Raw genomic sequence first — 17565 nt, 5'->3', positions numbered from 1 at the left:
GATTACACAATTTAATTCAAAATTTATTAGAGAAATTCAAGTGGTATTACACAAGGCTTGGAGGAAAATAACAGAATCACTAGAATTCTAAGTATAAACAGTGGACCAAAAAGTCATGATGGCTGGCTAGTTATGCCTTCAGTCATTACATAGTAGCCTAATCATCTTTACCTACCCTAGTAAATACAACACAAGCAGGAAGATGATACGGCCAACAAACCAGCTTGAATTTAAAATAACAAAGAATTTTTCAATGAAAAGTAATCATGAAAAGTGGAATGGCATTCGAGCAGAATAATCATACATGATATTTCCTTGCAATTCAACTTACTTTAAAAAATGAAAGAAACACCCTCTGTGCAAAAGAACAGAGTCCTTTCACAACCTGTCTTCAGCTGTTCTCTTCAGCCTCATCTCCCTCCTTTCCACTCTCTCATACTTTAACTACTTTCAGCTCTCAAGTAGGTCTACATATGTCTCCTCCGCCCACATCTCATCTGAACAACTCACTCTGAAATTGCACTATTTCAAAATGGAACTGGCAGTCATGAGACAGCATTTACCTTCATGAGTACATCATCCCAATCTGGAGCTCAGCTTTGTAAACCTAGGAGCTGGATTTTCTTTTCTTTTTGGTACTCCAAGTTGAGTCATGTTTCAGCAGTAGAGTGCATTAAGCTCACAAGAGACAAATGTACACACTAGAATACCACTCAATTAACTACATTAGCTTACAGTGAGAACCATAACTGCCGTATGGATCAGAACGTAGGTATTGTTGTTACGTACCTACCCACCTATACATCTTATCCTTTAAAGTTTATCCTTCGAGACCCAGTCTCCTTTCTCTCCTGATCTCCCAATGCAGAATGTTTCCACAGTATATTATGTATCATGTAGTTTTTTTAAAAATGTACTAAGCTATACGATAATTATTTGGTCTTGCACCTGTCTGCCTTAATAAACTGATAATTTCAGGAGACCACGAAACATGTTTATAGTCATCTTTAAACTCCTCCACTTTGCTAAATACGTGATTTAAACATTTTTTGCAGACAAATTCAATACTGTAAAGATCATTTCATCAACTACCATGCAGATCTATATACTCAAAGGCCACTGAAGTGTGCTATGTTTCCTCTATACAAACATAGGCCTCCAAACAAACATAGGCCTGCAGTATTCTCGCTGATGTAATATTAATAAAGAAAACACTCTATCAGGGGTTGCTGACATACTTAGGGGACAACTGTTCATATTCGAAATCCACACAATTCACGAGGATGTTCTAACTGATCTTTCTTTTCTCTCTTCGCTCACAGCCATCTTTCTTTTTCCACTGTCACTTTTCTGTGCTCTCTGTTACTTCCCTCATTAAAAAGAAGACAAAACTATTTCTACATTTTGATGTTCTTAAGAATGCTGAAATCACTTTAACAAAGACTGAAAATTTCATTATCCACTTCACTATCCTCTGTGAGACAGCATATCATGTCCAATCTCCCTTTGAAGTGAAACTCACAGAGCTATAAACTCACATAAACCTTAGAGAGCAGTGGGTTCAACTATCTGTTCTTTCAGGATCCCCTTCTTTGACATTTCTGACAGATCGTCATCCAACCCCTACCTACACGACCAACTCAAGTTTCAAGGAAAAGAGTAATTGACAAAGCCGCAAAATCCTTCCATTAGTCTAAGTGCTATACTCAAAAATTAAAGTAAATAAATGAATCCTCCACCCCTACTGAATCTTCTGATGTTTCAGGCAAAGGTCCAGGTTCTTTTATTTAACTCGGTTTCAGACACTGCATCATACTGGTCCTCCATCCTTTCTGCATGTCCTTCAAGACCCTAAATCTAAGAGTTAAATAAGCTCTTCCATTCTGTACCTAAGCAACTGTAATTTGATTTCTTCACTCATTCTACAAATTTTTACGGAAGGCCTACTATGGCAGTACACTCTTCTGGATGCTAGGGATAGAGTAAATGAGATAGATATGGCTTTTACTCTCACAGAGCCAACAAATTTCTCCTTGAAATTTCTGGCTTGAGAATATCAATTTAAACACTAATTATGGCACCCAAAGAATTAGCTGTTTCTCCCACTTTCATGTTTCAGAAATAGCTCTACCAATGGAGCAAGCACAGCTAACTCTATGGGAGGAAGTTAAACTGGCTGACATTAATTCAATCAACCATCTCATTGGAGGCATATAGATTAATAAAAGCAGATGATAATATTTAGGCACTATTATGGCTATTCCCTGGTCTTCTAGTGAAATCAGAGGGAGCAGTAATTCTACGGCAACATTAACAAAAAGCTACCATATTTCAAGAGAACCAGAAGTAAGACGCGGTATTTCAGAGACTATTTAGAAACATGGAAGACACAGATAGTCCAACTTCAATGTTTCAGCGTAAATGGACACAGATGCCTGGGTCTTGGGAATATAAGGAGTTTCTTTGCAGCGGGTAGGGGGGTGGGGATAGCCTAAGCTGACTATGACGGTCTATATGATCCAAGAAAAGGGATATCAGTCCTAGACCATGACTGAGTTGGAGAAAGAACCTTAGAAAACAAACCCAACGCTTAATTTTATGAAATGAGGAAACCAAAGTTCAGACAAAGCAACTTGACTGAAGTCAAAGAGCCAATAACCCGTAAACTGAGTCCCAACTCCCTTACTAGTGCTCTCTACTGAAATGCTATAAAGGTTGAGTTCTTAAAACTGAAGTTTAGAAAGCCAATGTGAAAAACTCAAAAAAGTTGTCAGTAGGTGTTAGGGAAGGTAATAGTCTTGTTCAGGCTTCAGAGGCAACAATAGGCCTTTGACCAAACAAAGACCCTGAAGGGAGCTACGTGCCAAACTGCTGGACCACGTAGGTCAGCAGAAATGGCGCTAGCAAGCCTGAAAACCAACAGATAAGGAAGGGAGTAAGTCACGAAGCTTCCTGGGCCTTGGGAATCTGGCCAGTTCAGCGGACATTCCGAGACTTACGAAGAGAGAGCAAAGCATTTCTGATAATGGCCAGAGCTGCATATTTGCGCGTAAGCTGGTGATCATCAGCTGCGGCTTGGCGTTACGAGCAGGACTCCTTTGAGCAGTACTCTGAAGTCTCAGCCGTGGGGTGGACGCACTGCTCGGGACCTTCCAGCTGGGACTCCAGATCACTGTTCCAGGGATTTCCCAGCGCTGCTCGGGTCTGGATGTAGGGGCTTCCCCAATTTGGTGACGCATGTACATGTATCTCTCTATATACATATATTGGTTGTCCTCATACTGTAACTTACTAATATAATAAATTTCCTTATTTCTTGCTTATTAAAGTGTGGAGTGGTTATTTTACCAGTGAATCCTCTGAACCTGAAGCTGAAAGTAAGTCTTTGGGCAAAACAGTAGCTTATATGGGGGCTAACGTAGTCATAAAGTAGAAAGAATAACTCAAAACTATTTCTGAATAAGCCTTATCACTGCAAATGAAAATATATGACATACTGGCAAATTCAGAATAGACCACAAAAAAGGGGGAAAAAACCCATCAAGCATGCACAGTATCCTAAACCTTTAGGGGCTACTGCATCCTCTACACTGGAGATGTACCTGTGTACACATAAAATCTGCTCTAGATTTCAGTTCAAAAGTATACCTAATACCACACTAAACAAGGTACGGTTCCACAGTCAAGACAGCAGAGGTTTCATGAAGCTTCCACTTCAAGACAGGAAAGGCTTACATTGTTGACGTTTGTGTCTAAAGGAAACAAAAATCATACTACTTACAATGTCATCATACACACACACACACGCACGCGTGCACACACACACACACACACACACACACAGCTTAATCAATGAACCTTTAATTCAAAGGATAAGAAGTGCTCCTCTAATTAGAACATTCACTCTCCCAAAGGCTATAAAGATTACAAGGAGACACAATCTTAATGAAAATAGAACAACTTCAGTAAAACTAGAGCATGTTCAAAATGTTATCTCCTTGGCCAAAGCTTATGAGATTCCTTCAGTGTCTTAAGTATTCCAGAAAACCCACTTTATTTCCAATACGGTTATTACATAAAATGAAAACAGTTCTTCACACACCTTAAGAGAAACATTATAGCAAATAAAGCACACTCACACCACTAAATAAATCATTAATTTACAAAGCTAATGTTTTTCCTTTACTGAAAACTAACTTGAATAAGTGTGCAATATTTCAGCCCCAAGGCCATCTATAATACATGAGCAGGGGGTGGGAGAGACAGAGAGAGAGTAAACAGTAAGAGAGAAATCAAAGTTAAGGGCTGAAGTTAAAACTAATGCAATGTAATTCAAAGTTACTGGAAGCATGGCTTATTGAAACTATAGTCCTGCACACATCACCTAAAAAGTTTTGAGGAAGAATATTTCTATAACTCAAGATAACTATCATGCCTAAGCCTTAAATCCAGGATACTAGCATTACAAGGCAAATTATGAAACTATCCTGAACAAAAATTGGATCTGTCTGGAAGCCATTTATCTGACTCTCTAAAGAAGGCTCACATTACTTCTGCCAACAGAGCTGACTCAGCTGCAAGGAAGCTAAGATACAACATGAAATGCCAACCAAGGCAGAAACTGCAGCATGACTAAAAGAGAAGGATCTACTATGGATATTATAGGAAATGTGAAAAGAGTTTAATCTGGAAAATTACTATACTGCAGTTCAAGCTGTCTGACAAAACAGCCAACAAATAAATAAATAATGCATTAATTGCTGTCAGATGTAACTATTTTTTCAAACATTTCTTAAAAACAGAAGATCGTACACGAGTATGGATTTCTTAAAATTATGGCTATATATTAAACACTTAGATGGGTATCAAAAAATTAAAGCCACAATATTTACAAAAATATTGTAAAACCACAATAAAGCAACAATTCTAAAATCAATAGTTAAGATCAATTTGAAAGAGTCCCCATGAATTCAACCTCCGTATATCCTTTGCCTTCTGTGAACCCAACACTACTCTGGAATAAAGAGGACAAGGGAAGGTCATAAACTGAATTTTTTTACTTGTTATGAAAGTCCAATAACATGCACCTACTTCATCACTCACGAGATTATTATAGCAATGGCAGGTAACCTCAGTTCTTAGGAATACTAGGTGTTCCTTCTCTATGTTCCTGTGGCACTTTGTATGAGCTTCTGCTGTAGCACTTACTACTCTGTGTGTCTTTTATGTCTGTCACCTCAACAGACTGTGAGTTCCTCTAGGGCAAAGATCTTATTCCTCTTCATTTAAATACCTCAGCACCCCTCGTGCAATGATGGTGGAAATGTAAACTGGTGTAGCCACTATGGAAAACAGTATAGAGGTTCCTCAAAAAATTAAGAATAGAACTACCATATGATCCAACTATCCCACTTCTAGGTATTCATCCGAAGAAAACAAAAACACTAATTAGAAAAGATACATGCACCCTTATGTTCGTTGTAGCATTATGTACAATAGCCATGATGTGGAAACCTACATGCCCATAAACAGATAAATGATAAAGAAGATGTGGTGTGTGTGTGTGTGTGCGCACAGACACAAAATGAAATACTTCTCATAGACAAAAAAAGATGAAATCTTGCCATTTGCAATAACGTAGATGGAACTTGAAGGTATTATGCTAAGTGAAACAAGTCAGAAAAAGACAAATACCGTATGATTTCACTCATATGTGGAATATAAAAAACAAACAAAATAAGTGAACAAGCAAAAACAAACATATAGATACAGGGAGCAAAGTAATAGTTACCAGAGGGAGAAGACTGGTGGGGAGGGTAAAATGGGTAAAGGGTAATCAACTGTATGGCAACAGATGGAAACTAACTTTTTGGTGGTGAGCACACTGCAGTGTATATAAAAGTAGAGAGTTGTACACATGAAATTTATATAATGTTGTAAACCAATGTTAGCTCAATAAAAAGTAAATTTAAAAAAAGAGAAAAAAATCACAGCATCTAATAGTGTCTCACATAGCAGTCAATCGATAAACCTTTCTGAAACATAAATATCCTTTAATGTTCCATTCATTCCATTAGTGTTTCTTTTTTTTTTTTAGTGTATTCTCTATGTGCCAGGCATAGTCCCTAACTACACAACAATGAAGAAGGAAAAAAAAAAAAAACAGAATCTCTAAACTCAATAACTTCTTGTGTTTCAGTAAGTTTGTTTTTGTAATACATTAATTAGTCAAATCATTGAGGGCAAGCATCTTGTAAGTAGCAGGTTATTATAACCATCAAAGTAAGCTTATGTCAGAAAAGTAAAGGCTCTGTCAGTGGTAAGTAAATCAGATTAAATTTTGAGGATAGAGGTAATAAGATTTGCTGATGAGTTACGTATAGGTCTATGTGTGAGAGAATAAGAGAGTTCTTTACATGTATTTAGAAAGCAAAAGAACATTGTAATTCCTACTAGAAGATTAAAATCAAAATGCTACTATTTTTTGAGTTAGATATACACTTCCTTCTCCTCTCTAAGTATATACTTTATACTATTTCCTTCAAAGGAGGGAAGAAATTATGATTAATAGTATATAAGAGTAAGAACTAAGAGCATTAGTAAAACAGTAGAATTAAATGAAAAAAGTAATGGCATAATTAGAAAACAGGATAGATGATTTGATGCATGTTAAAACTTGAGTGTGGAAGACTTTCCAATCTATAACCTGGTCTTAGGCAGGCTTAGGAAAGTTATCCATAAAACAGAAGTCAAAAAATGGAAATTCAAATTTAAACTTCTAACCCCATTTAAGGAAATTATTCTTGCCTCAGGCTTTTTAGTATCTTTTTCTAGGAGAATATTGAGCAATACAAAGATCACTGGCAGCACAATCAAAAAGGTGTTAGGATATGTATTGGATACATTCCTAGAAATTAATATTCACAGTTGGAAACAAAAATGCCTCTAAAGGGTATTTTATGCATTCATTAACTTTTAGGACCATTTTGTAATTATGATGTATTTCTCTTAAGTCAATGCCTGGAAACAGAAATAACATTCGTTATTTAAAATCAGCCACTTTTGATGCATTTCTATTTCTGAAACAAAATACAGACAAGGAAACAAACAACTAGAGTTTCAAATTATGCATTTGGAACGAACATTGTTTAATTTTCAAAAGAAAAAAAGTGCATCATTCATTTCCAGAGAAATGTTTATAAGCTTACTGTGTCTTTGGAAACCATCAGAATTTCTTCCTCTCCTCTATTTTTTTCTTTAAAGGATGCTTAAGCATGTATTTATTCTTATGAAATAATATGGGAAAAAAAGTTTAAAAACAGATCTCCAAATAACATAACTCGTGTAAACAATAAGCACCGTCTAGTTATTGGTTTTGCATTAACTGAAAGAACATTGCTTGTTCAAGATTAAATGATAAAATGGACTGAGTCAATTGGTGCTTTAAATGGTGATAAAAGAAACACAATGTAAACGAACCAGGACATTCATCTTATGTTCCCTTTTAGGGTCTACCAATGCAAGCTAGGTCTGCTCAACATCCAGCAGAGCACTGACACAGATGCAATAGAGATCTTTCATGTGGCCTCTTCCCCTTGGCTTTACACACCACAAGCAACTGTAGGTACTATTATTTAGCCTAACTCCTACACCCACAGGATAGGTATCACTCACAGTTTCACAAGGAAATGAAATCAAACTAGTAATAGAGGATTTTAAAGGCAAGTGCCCAAAAGGACTTCTTTCTTCTCAAGCCCTTATAGTTATCAACCACTCAGCTAAAGATTAAATGCCTTGAAATCAAGTCCAAATCAGGGGTCATAAAGACACAAACTTGGACTTCACTCCTTAAATTCACTTAAAATCAACCTCTGTGAGTGTAAATAGTTGGTGAAGAGGTCACTGCCAATGGAGGAGAGTTTGGAAATGGCTTCTCCACGCCTGTGTTCCAGTCTGGAAAGTAGACCAAATGTCCTTCTATACATCTTTATATCTTGACCCTCCCTCCGCTGCAGCTGTATGTGTAACTGGGCTCCCCCGGCACTGCACAATCACTCCATCTTTGCATTCTAAACTTGTTTCTTAACACCTGGCAGAGTGATTCATACATGGTAAACACTGGTGTTTCTGTCAATTCTCTGTGAAAGTAAGGACTACTGTGGCTTTAATGACTATCAGGAATTCAATTAAAAGCACTTTATAAATGGCAAATGCAAAATTTATAATGTTACCTTCAATTTGACAATTTTATTATTATTTTTATTGTTGTTGTTTTTAAATGAGAGAAATCTGACAGGAACTTACTCATAGTATCTTAGTGTTTATTTAACGTATCTGGTTTAAGTTTGCTATAGCTTTACTCTACTCACACTATTTAAAATAGACGAAGCACCAAAGAAAGAGCACAGTCTGCCTAAAAATGGCGTAAAGTGTAACCATTAAGTAAATGCTAGAAGTCAACAGCTCATTTGCTTCAATTTCTTTCTTGTACTTGGAAAAAAAAATGGAAATGAGAGAATTCTGCCTGCTACTATCTTAGTAAAATATGTGAAACTGTGGTTTTTGCAAAGTAGTGAATACTTTATAGAAGAGACATCTGACAATCATATATATTTTTCCACATCATGAGAAAGAAACAGCAATCCTAAACAGATGGTCAAATTAGAAACAAAACACAAATTTCAACAACACTGATTCATTTTTTCCAGTCACAGATATCTTTTATGTGGAAATATCAGGTTTTAATTAGACTTTTCTAACAAAATCATTGATGACTTCTATTCCAAAATTTGTGTCAGGCTAAAAAACATAAGAGAGGATATGGTAATGTGTTGAATATAATAACCCTAAATTTAAATTCAACACTAAAATTTCATTGAAAAGACACAAATGTGAGTCATTTTACTGGCAGTAAATAAAGGGAAAAATACAAGGAATTTATGCTCATATCCTGTTTTCCACCACAAGCTATGCAATGTTCGGCAAGTCACTATACTACACCCTCGCCCTCAGTTTCCACCATCTGTAAAAAATGGGCATCATAATTACACTTGCAAATGTGAATTATAATTACCATTTCTTAAAGATCCACATTTTGTATAAGAAAATTATTTCCTAAGTGTTTTCAGCCAACATAGCCATAGCTTTAAATATGTTGCTAGGTGTCACTTCACAAATGATTTCAATACAGGATTTCATGAGAAGGAACAAAAGTACATTTCTACAAATCCTAATCAATTCAACACTTAGGTTCCCGTGAACTGCAACTGCCTTAGATGTCTCAAAATTTGTCTCCTAATTGTTTCACTGCAGCTTTCACATTTCCCAAAAGAACTAATAATAGAAAATAAAGGCAAAAAAAAGAGAAAGAAAGTCTTCTAAAATAACAAGTATAACTATGGAAAAAAACAAGTATTCACTGAGTTAGCTAAGCATCTCAGAGAGCCTACATAACCTATGCACTGATCAGAAATGGTTCTTACAGAAACCCTTTTGATTAGAAAATCCTTTAATCCATTAGGCCCTATTTATCAAGTTCACTCTATTGCTTAAATAGTAGGAATCTTTGGGATATAAGTCATGGGGTTTTTTTCATTGAAAACATATTTTTGTCCTGTTTTCTTGTTTTTATTTCCCCCAATCCGGCCAAATATACACACTCAGACTTCTGGGAAGATGGCGGAAGAGTAAGACGCGGAGATCACCTTCCTCCCCACAGATAAACCAGAAATACATCTACACGTGGAACAACTCCTACAGAACACCTACTGAACGCTGGCAGAAGACCTCACACCTCCCAAAAGGCAAGAAACCCCCCACGTACCTGGGCAGGGAAAAAGAAAAAAGAATAAACAGAGACAAAAGGATAGGGACGGGACCTGCACCAGTGGGAGGGAGCTGTGAAGGAGGAAAAGTTTCCACACACTAGGAAGCCCCTTCGTGGGCGGAGACTCTGGGTGGCGGAGGGGGAAAGCTTCAGGGCCGCGAAGGAGAGCACAGCAACAGGGGTGCGGGGGGCAAAGCGTAGAGATTCCCGCACAGAGGATCGGTGCCGACCTGCACTCACCAGCCCGAGAGGTTTGTCTGCTCCCCTGCCCGGGCGGGCGGGGCTGATATATGAGGCTCAGGCTTCGGTCGGATCTCAGGGAGAGGACTGGGGTGATTAGTGCAGGTGATTAGTGCACTACGGCTGGCCGGGAGGGAGTCTGGGGAAAAGGCTGGACCTGCCTAAGAGGCAAGAGACTTTTTCTTCCCTCTTTCTCTCCTGGTGCCCGAGAAGAGGGGATTAAGAGCGCTGCTTAAAGGAGCTCCAGAGACGGGCGCGAGCCGCGGCTAAAAGCGGGACCCCAGAGTCGGGCATAAGACGCTAAGGCTGTTGCTGCCGCCACCAAGAAGCCGATGTGCGAGCACAGGTCACTATCCACAACCCCCTTCCGGGGAGCCTGTGCAGCCCGCCACTGCCAGGGTCCCGTGATCCAGGGACAACTCCCCCGGGAGAACCCACGGCACGCCTCAGGCTGGTGCAATGTCATGCCGGCCTCTGCTGCCGCAGGCAAACCCCGCACTCCATGCCCTTCCCTCCCCCAAGCCTGAGTGAGCCAGAGCCCCCGAATCAGCGGCTCCTTTAACCCCGTCCTGTCTGAGCGAAGAACAGACGCCCTCCAGTGACCTACACGCAGAGGCGGGGCCAAATCCAAAGCTGAGACCCTGGGAGCTGTGAGAACAAAGAAGAGAAAGGGAAATCTCTCTCAGCAGCCTCAGAAGCAGCAGATTAAAGCTCCACAATCAACTTGATGTACCCTGCATCTGTGGAATACCTGAATAGACAACGAATCATCCCAAATTAAGGAGGTGGACTTTGAGAGCAAGATTTATGATTTTTTCCCCTTTTCCTCTTTTTGTGAGTGTGTATGTGTATGCTTCTGTGCGAGATTTTGTCTGTATAGCTCTGCTTCCACCATTTGTCCCAGGGTTCTATCCGTCCGTTTTTTTTCTTTTTTATTTTTTCTCTTAATAATTATTTTTTATTTTAATAACTTTATTATATTTTATCTTACTATTTTATTTTACTTTATCTTCTTTCTTTTTTTTCCTTCCTTTCCTCCTTCCTTCCTTCCTCTCTCCCTCCCTTCTTTCTTCCTTTCTTCCTTCCTTCCTTGCTTCCTTTTTCTTTCTTTCTTTCTTTCTTCTACTAATTCTTTCTTTCTACTTTTTCTCCCTTTTCTCCTGAGCCGTGTGGATGAAAGGCTCTTGGTGCTGCAGCCAGGATTAGTGCTGTGCCTCTGAGGTGGGAGAGCCAACTTCAGTACACTGGTCTAAAAGAGACCTACCAGCTGCACATAATATCAAACGGTGAAAATCTCCCAGAGATCTCCATCTCAACACCAAGACCTAGCTTCGCTCAACGACCAGCAAGCTACGGTGCTGGACACCCTATGCCAAACAAATAGCAAGACAGGAACACAACCCCACCCATTAGCAGAGAGGCTGCCTAAAATCATACGTCCACAGACACCCCAAAACACACGACCAGACGTGGAGCTGCCCACCAGAAAGAAAAGATCCAGCCTCCTCCACCAGAACACAGGCACTAGTCCCCTCCAAAACCCACTGTACCACCCTTAGCCACTGGGGACAGGCAACAAAAACAACGGGAACTACGAACCTGCAGCCTGAAAAAGAAGACACCAAACACAGTAAGATAAGCAAAATGAGAAGACAAAAAAACACACAGCAGATGAAGGAGCAAGATAAAAAACCCACCAGAACTAAAAAATGAAGAGGAAATACACAGTCTACCTGGAAGGGAATTCAGAATAATGATAGTAAAGATGATCCAAACTCTTGGAAATAAAATAGACAAAATGCAAGAAATATTTAACAAGGACCTAGACGAACTAAAGATGAAACAAACAATGATGAACAAAACAATAAATGAAATTAAAAATACTCTAGATGGGATCAATAGCAGAATAACTGAAGCAGAAGAATGGATAAGTGACCTGGAAGATAAAATAGTGGAAATAACTACTGCAGAGCAGAATAAAGAAAAAAGAATGAAAAGAACTGAGGACAGTCTCAGAGACCTCTGGGACAACATTAAACGCACCAACATTCGAAATGTAGGGGTTCCAGAAGAAGAAGAGAAAAAGAAAGGGACTGAGAAAGTATTTGAAGAGATTATAGTTGAAAACTTCCCTATTATGGGAAAGGAAATAGTTAACCAAGTCCAGGAAGCACAGAGAGTCCCATACAGGATAAATCCAAGGAGAAATACGCCAAGACGCATATTAATCAAACTGTCAAAAATTAAATACAAAGAAAACATATTAAAAGCAGCAAGGGAAAAACAACAACACACAAGGGAATCCCCAGAAGGTTAACAGCTGATCTTACAGCACAAACTCTGCAAGCCAGAAGGGACTGGCAGGACATATTTAAAGTGATGAAGGAGAAAAATCTGCAACAAAGACTACTCTACCCAGCAAGGAGCTCATTCAGATTCGATGGAGAAATTAAAACCTTTACAGACAAGCAAAACCTGAGAGAGTTCAGCACCATGAAATCAGCTCTACAACAACTGCTAAAGGAACTTCTCTAGGCAAGAAACACAAGAGAAGGGAAAGACCTACCATAACGAACCGAAAACAATTAAGAAAATGGGAATAGGAACATACATATTGATAATGACCTTAAATGTAAATGGAATAAATGCTCCCACCAAAGGACACAGATTGGCTGAATGGATACAAAAATAAGACCCATATCTTTGCTGTCTACCAGAGACCCACTTCAGATCTAGAGACACACAGAGACTGAAAGTGAGGGGATGGAAAAGATATTTCATGCAAATGGAAACCAAAAGAAAGCTGGAGTAGCAATTCTCATATCAGACAAAATAGACATTAAAATAAAGACTATTAGAAGAGACAAAGAAGGAAACTACATAATGATCAAGGGATCGATCCAAGAAGAAGATATAACAATTGTAAATATTTATGCACCCAACACAGGAGCACCTCAATACATAAGGCAAATACTAACAGCCATAAAAGGGGAAATCGACAGTAACACATTCACAGTAGGGGACTTTAACACCCCACTTTCACCAATGGACAGATCATCCAAAATGAAAATAAATAAGGAAACTTAAACTTTAAATGATACATTAAACACGATGGACTTAATTGATATTTATAGGACATTCCATCCAAAAACAACAGAATACACATTTTTCTCTAGTGCTCATGGAACATTCTCCAGGATAGATTACATCTTGGGTCACAAATCAAGCCTTGGTAAATTTAAGAAAATTGAAATTGTATCAAGTCTCTTTTCTGACCACAATGCTATGAGACTAGATATCAACTACAGTAAAAGATCTGTAAAAAATACAAACACATGGATGCTAAACAATACACTACTTAATAATGAAGTGATTACTGAAGAAATCAAAGAGGAAATAAAAAAAATACCTAGAAATAAATGACAATGGAGACACGACGACCCAAAATCTATAGGATGCAGCAAAAGCAGTTCTAAGAGAGAAGTTTATAGCAATACTATCCTACCTTAAGAAACAGGAAACATCTCGAATAAACAACCTAACTTTGCACCTAAAGCAATTAGAGAAAGAAGAACAAAAAAACCCCAAAGTTAGCAGAAGGAATTAATCATAAAAATCAGATCAGAAATAAATGAAAAAGAAGTGAAAGAAACGATAGCAGAGATCAATAAAACTAAAACCTGGTTCTTTGAGAAGATAAACAAAATTGATAAACCGTTAGCCAGACTCATCAAGGAAAAAAGGGAGAAGACTCAAATCAATAGAATTAGAAATGAAAAAGGAGAAGTAACAACTGACACTGCAGACATACAAAAGATCATGAGAGATTATTACAAGCAACTCTATGCCAATAAAATGGACAACCTGGAAGAAATGGACAAATTCTTAGAAATGCAAAACCTGCCAAGACTGAATCAGGAAGAAATAGAAAATATGAACAGACCAATCACAAGCACTGAAATTGAAACTGTGATTAAAAATCTTCCAACAAACAAAAGCCCAGGACCAGATGGCTTCACAGGCAAATTCTATCAAACATTTAGAGAAGAGCTAACACCTATCCTTCTCAAACTCTTCCAAAATATAGCAGAGGGAGGAACACTCCCAAACTCATTCTACGAGGCCACCATCACCCTGATACCAAAACCAGACGAGGATGTCACAAAGAAAGAAATCTACAGGCCAATATCACTGATGAACACAGATGCAAAAATCCTCAACAAAATACTAGCAAACAGAATCCAACAGCACATTAAACGGATCATACACCATGATCGAGTGGGGTTTATTCCAGGAATGCAAGGATTCTTCAATATACGCAAATCTATCAACGTGATACACCATATTAACAAATTGAAGGAGAAAAACCATACGATCATCTCAATAGATGCAGAGAAAGCTTTCGACAAAATTCAACATCCATTTATGATAAAAACCCTGCAGAGAGTAGCCATAGAGGGAACTTTCCTCAACATAATAAAAGCCATATATGACAAATCCACAGCCAACATCATCCTCAATGGTGAAAAACTGAAAGCATATCCACTAAGATCAGGAACAAGACAAGGTTGCCCACTCTCACCACTCTTACTCAACATAGTTTTGGAAGTTTTAGCCACAGCAGTCAGAGAGGAAAAGGAAATAAAAGGAATCCAAATCGGAAAAAAAGAAGTAAAGCTGTCACTATTTGCAGATGACATGATACTATACATAGAGAATCCTAAAGATGCTACCAGAAAACTACTAGAGCTAATCAATGAATTTGGGAAAGTAGCAGGATACAAAATGAATGCACAGAAATCTCTGGCATTCCTATATACTAATGATGAAAAATCTGACAGTGAAATCAAGAAAACACTCCCATTTACCATTGCAACAAAAAGAATAAAATATCTAGGAATAAACCTACCTAAGGTAACAAAACACCTATATGCAGAAAATTATAAGACACTGATGAAAAAATTAAAGATGATACAAACAGATGGAGACATATACCATGTTCTTGCATTGGAAGAATCAACATTGTGAAAATGACTCTACTACCCAAAGCAATCTATAGATTCAATGCAATCCCTATCAAACTACCACTGGCATTTTTCACAGAACTAGAACAAAAAATTTCACAATTTGTATGCAAACACAAAAGACCCCGAATAGCAAAAGCAATCTTGATAACAAAAAACGGACCTGCAGGAATCAGGCTCCCTGACTTCAGACTATACTACAAAGCTACAGTAATCAAGACAGTATGGTACTGGCACAAAAACAGAAAGGTAGATAAAAGGAACAGGATAGAAACCCCAGAGATAAACACACCCACATATGGTCACCTTATCTTTGATAAAGGAGGCAGGAATGTACAGTGGAGAAAGGACAGCCTCTTCAATAAGTGGTTCTGGGAAAACTGGACAGGTACATGTAAAAGTATGAGATTATATCACTCCCTAACACCATACCCAAAAATAAGATCAAAATGGATTAAAGACCTAAATGTAAGCTCAGAAATTATCAAACTCTTAGAGGGAAACATAGGCAGGACACTCTATGACATAAATCACAGCAAGATCCTTTTTGACTCACCTCCTAAAGAAATGGAAATAAAAACAAAAGTAAACAAATGGGACCTAATGAAACTTCAAAGCTTTTGCACAGCAAAGGAAACCATAAACAAGACCAAAAGACAACCCTCAGAATGGGAGAAAATATTTGCAAATGAAGCAACTGACAAAGGATTAATCTCTAAAATTTATAAGCAGCTCATGCAGCTTAATAACAAGAAAACAAGTAACCCAATCCAAAAATGCGCAGAAGACCTAAATAGACATTTCTCCAAAGAAGATATACAGACTGCCAACAAACACATGAAAGAATGCTCAACATCACTAATCATTAGAGAAATGCAAATCAAAACTACAATGAGATATCATCTCACACCTGTCAGAATGGCCACCATCAAAAAATCTAGAAATAGGGCTTGCCTGGTGGCGCAGTGATTGAGAGTCCGCCTGCCGATGCAGGGGACACAGGTTTGTGCCCCGGTCCGGGAAGATCCCACATGCCACGGAGCAGCTGGGCCCGTGAGCCATGGCCGCTGAGCCTGCGCATCCGGAGCCTGTGCTCCAAAATGGGAGAGGCCACAGCAGTGAGAGCCCCACGTACCACCAAAAAAAAAAAAAAAAAAATCTAGAAACAATAAATGCTGGAGAGGGTGTGGAGAAAAGGGAACCCTCTTGCACTGTTGGTGGGAATGTAAATTGATATAGCCACTGTGGAGAACAGTATGGAGGTCCCTTAAAAAACTACAAATAGAACTACCATATGACCCAGCAATCCCACTGCTGGGCATATACCCTGAGAAAACCATAATTCAAAAAGAGTCATGTACCAAAATGTTCACTGCAGCTCTATTTACAATAGCCCGGAGATGGAAACAACCCAAGTGTCCATCATCGGATGAATGGATAAAGAAGATGTGGCACATATATACAATGGAATATTACTCAGCCATAAAAAGAAACGAAATTGAGCTATTTGTAATGAGGTGGATAGACCTAGAGTCTGTCATACAGAGTGAAGTAAGTCAGAAAGAGAAAGACAAATACCATATGATAACACATATATATGGAATTTAAGAAAAAAAAATGTCATGAAGAACCTAGGGGTTAAAACAGGAATACAGACACAGACCTACTAGAGAATGGACATGAGGATATGGGGAGGGGGAAGGGTAAACTGGACAAAGCGAGAGAGAGACATGGACATATATACACTACCAAACGTAAGGTACATAGCTAGTGGGAATCAGCCGCATTGCACAGGGAGATCAGCTCGGTGCTTTGTGACCACCTGGAGGGGTGGGATAGGGACGGTGGGAGGGAGGGAGATGCAGGAGGGAAGAGATATGGGAACATATGTATATATATAACTGATTCATTTTGTTGTAAAGCAGAAACTAACACAACATTGTAAAGCAATTATACTCCAATAAAGATGTTAAAAAATAAAAAACAAAAAAACATACACACTCATAGAGGGAAGGGAAATGGGGGAGAGACAAAGAGAGGGGGGGAGGGAGGGGGAGAGGGGAGAGAGAGGGAGAATGAATGTACATCCGTATCCATAGGTTATTGATATTTTTTATCTCCATGCAAACATGTGTATGTACTTGCGTGTATACACACCTATCTCTTCAACCACAATTTACTTATAAATTACCTACCATGGGCTTCCCTGGTGGTGCAGTGGTTCAGAGCCCGTCTGCCGATGCAGGGGACACGGGTTCGTGCCCCAGTCCGGAAAGATCCCCCATGCCGCGGAGCGGCTGGGCCAGTGAGCCATGGCCTCTAAGCCTGCCCGTCCAGAGCCTGTACTCCACAACGGGAGAGGCCACAACAGTGAGAGGCCCGCGTATCGCAAAATAAATTACCTACCATGTGTCAGGCTCTCGGCCTCGTCTTGGAGATAAAAAAAACAACCAAGACTTGGTTCCTGTCTTCAAA

General features: G+C 38.8%; 1 protein-coding gene across 1 annotated transcript in view; it reads right to left on the bottom strand.

Annotated features, from left to right (window-relative positions):
- CEP128 (centrosomal protein 128) overlaps nt 1-17565 on the bottom strand; it is a 435188-nt gene that overhangs the window by 251958 nt on the left and 165665 nt on the right. The window lies entirely within an intron of this gene.

The sequence above is a fragment of the Delphinus delphis genome, chromosome 2 (genome assembly GCF_949987515.2).
Source record: "Delphinus delphis chromosome 2, mDelDel1.2, whole genome shotgun sequence".
Classification (NCBI taxonomy): Eukaryota; Metazoa; Chordata; class Mammalia; order Artiodactyla; family Delphinidae; genus Delphinus; species Delphinus delphis.
Note: the sequence above shows the minus strand (reverse complement) of the source record. Positions and strands in the feature narration are given on the sequence as shown.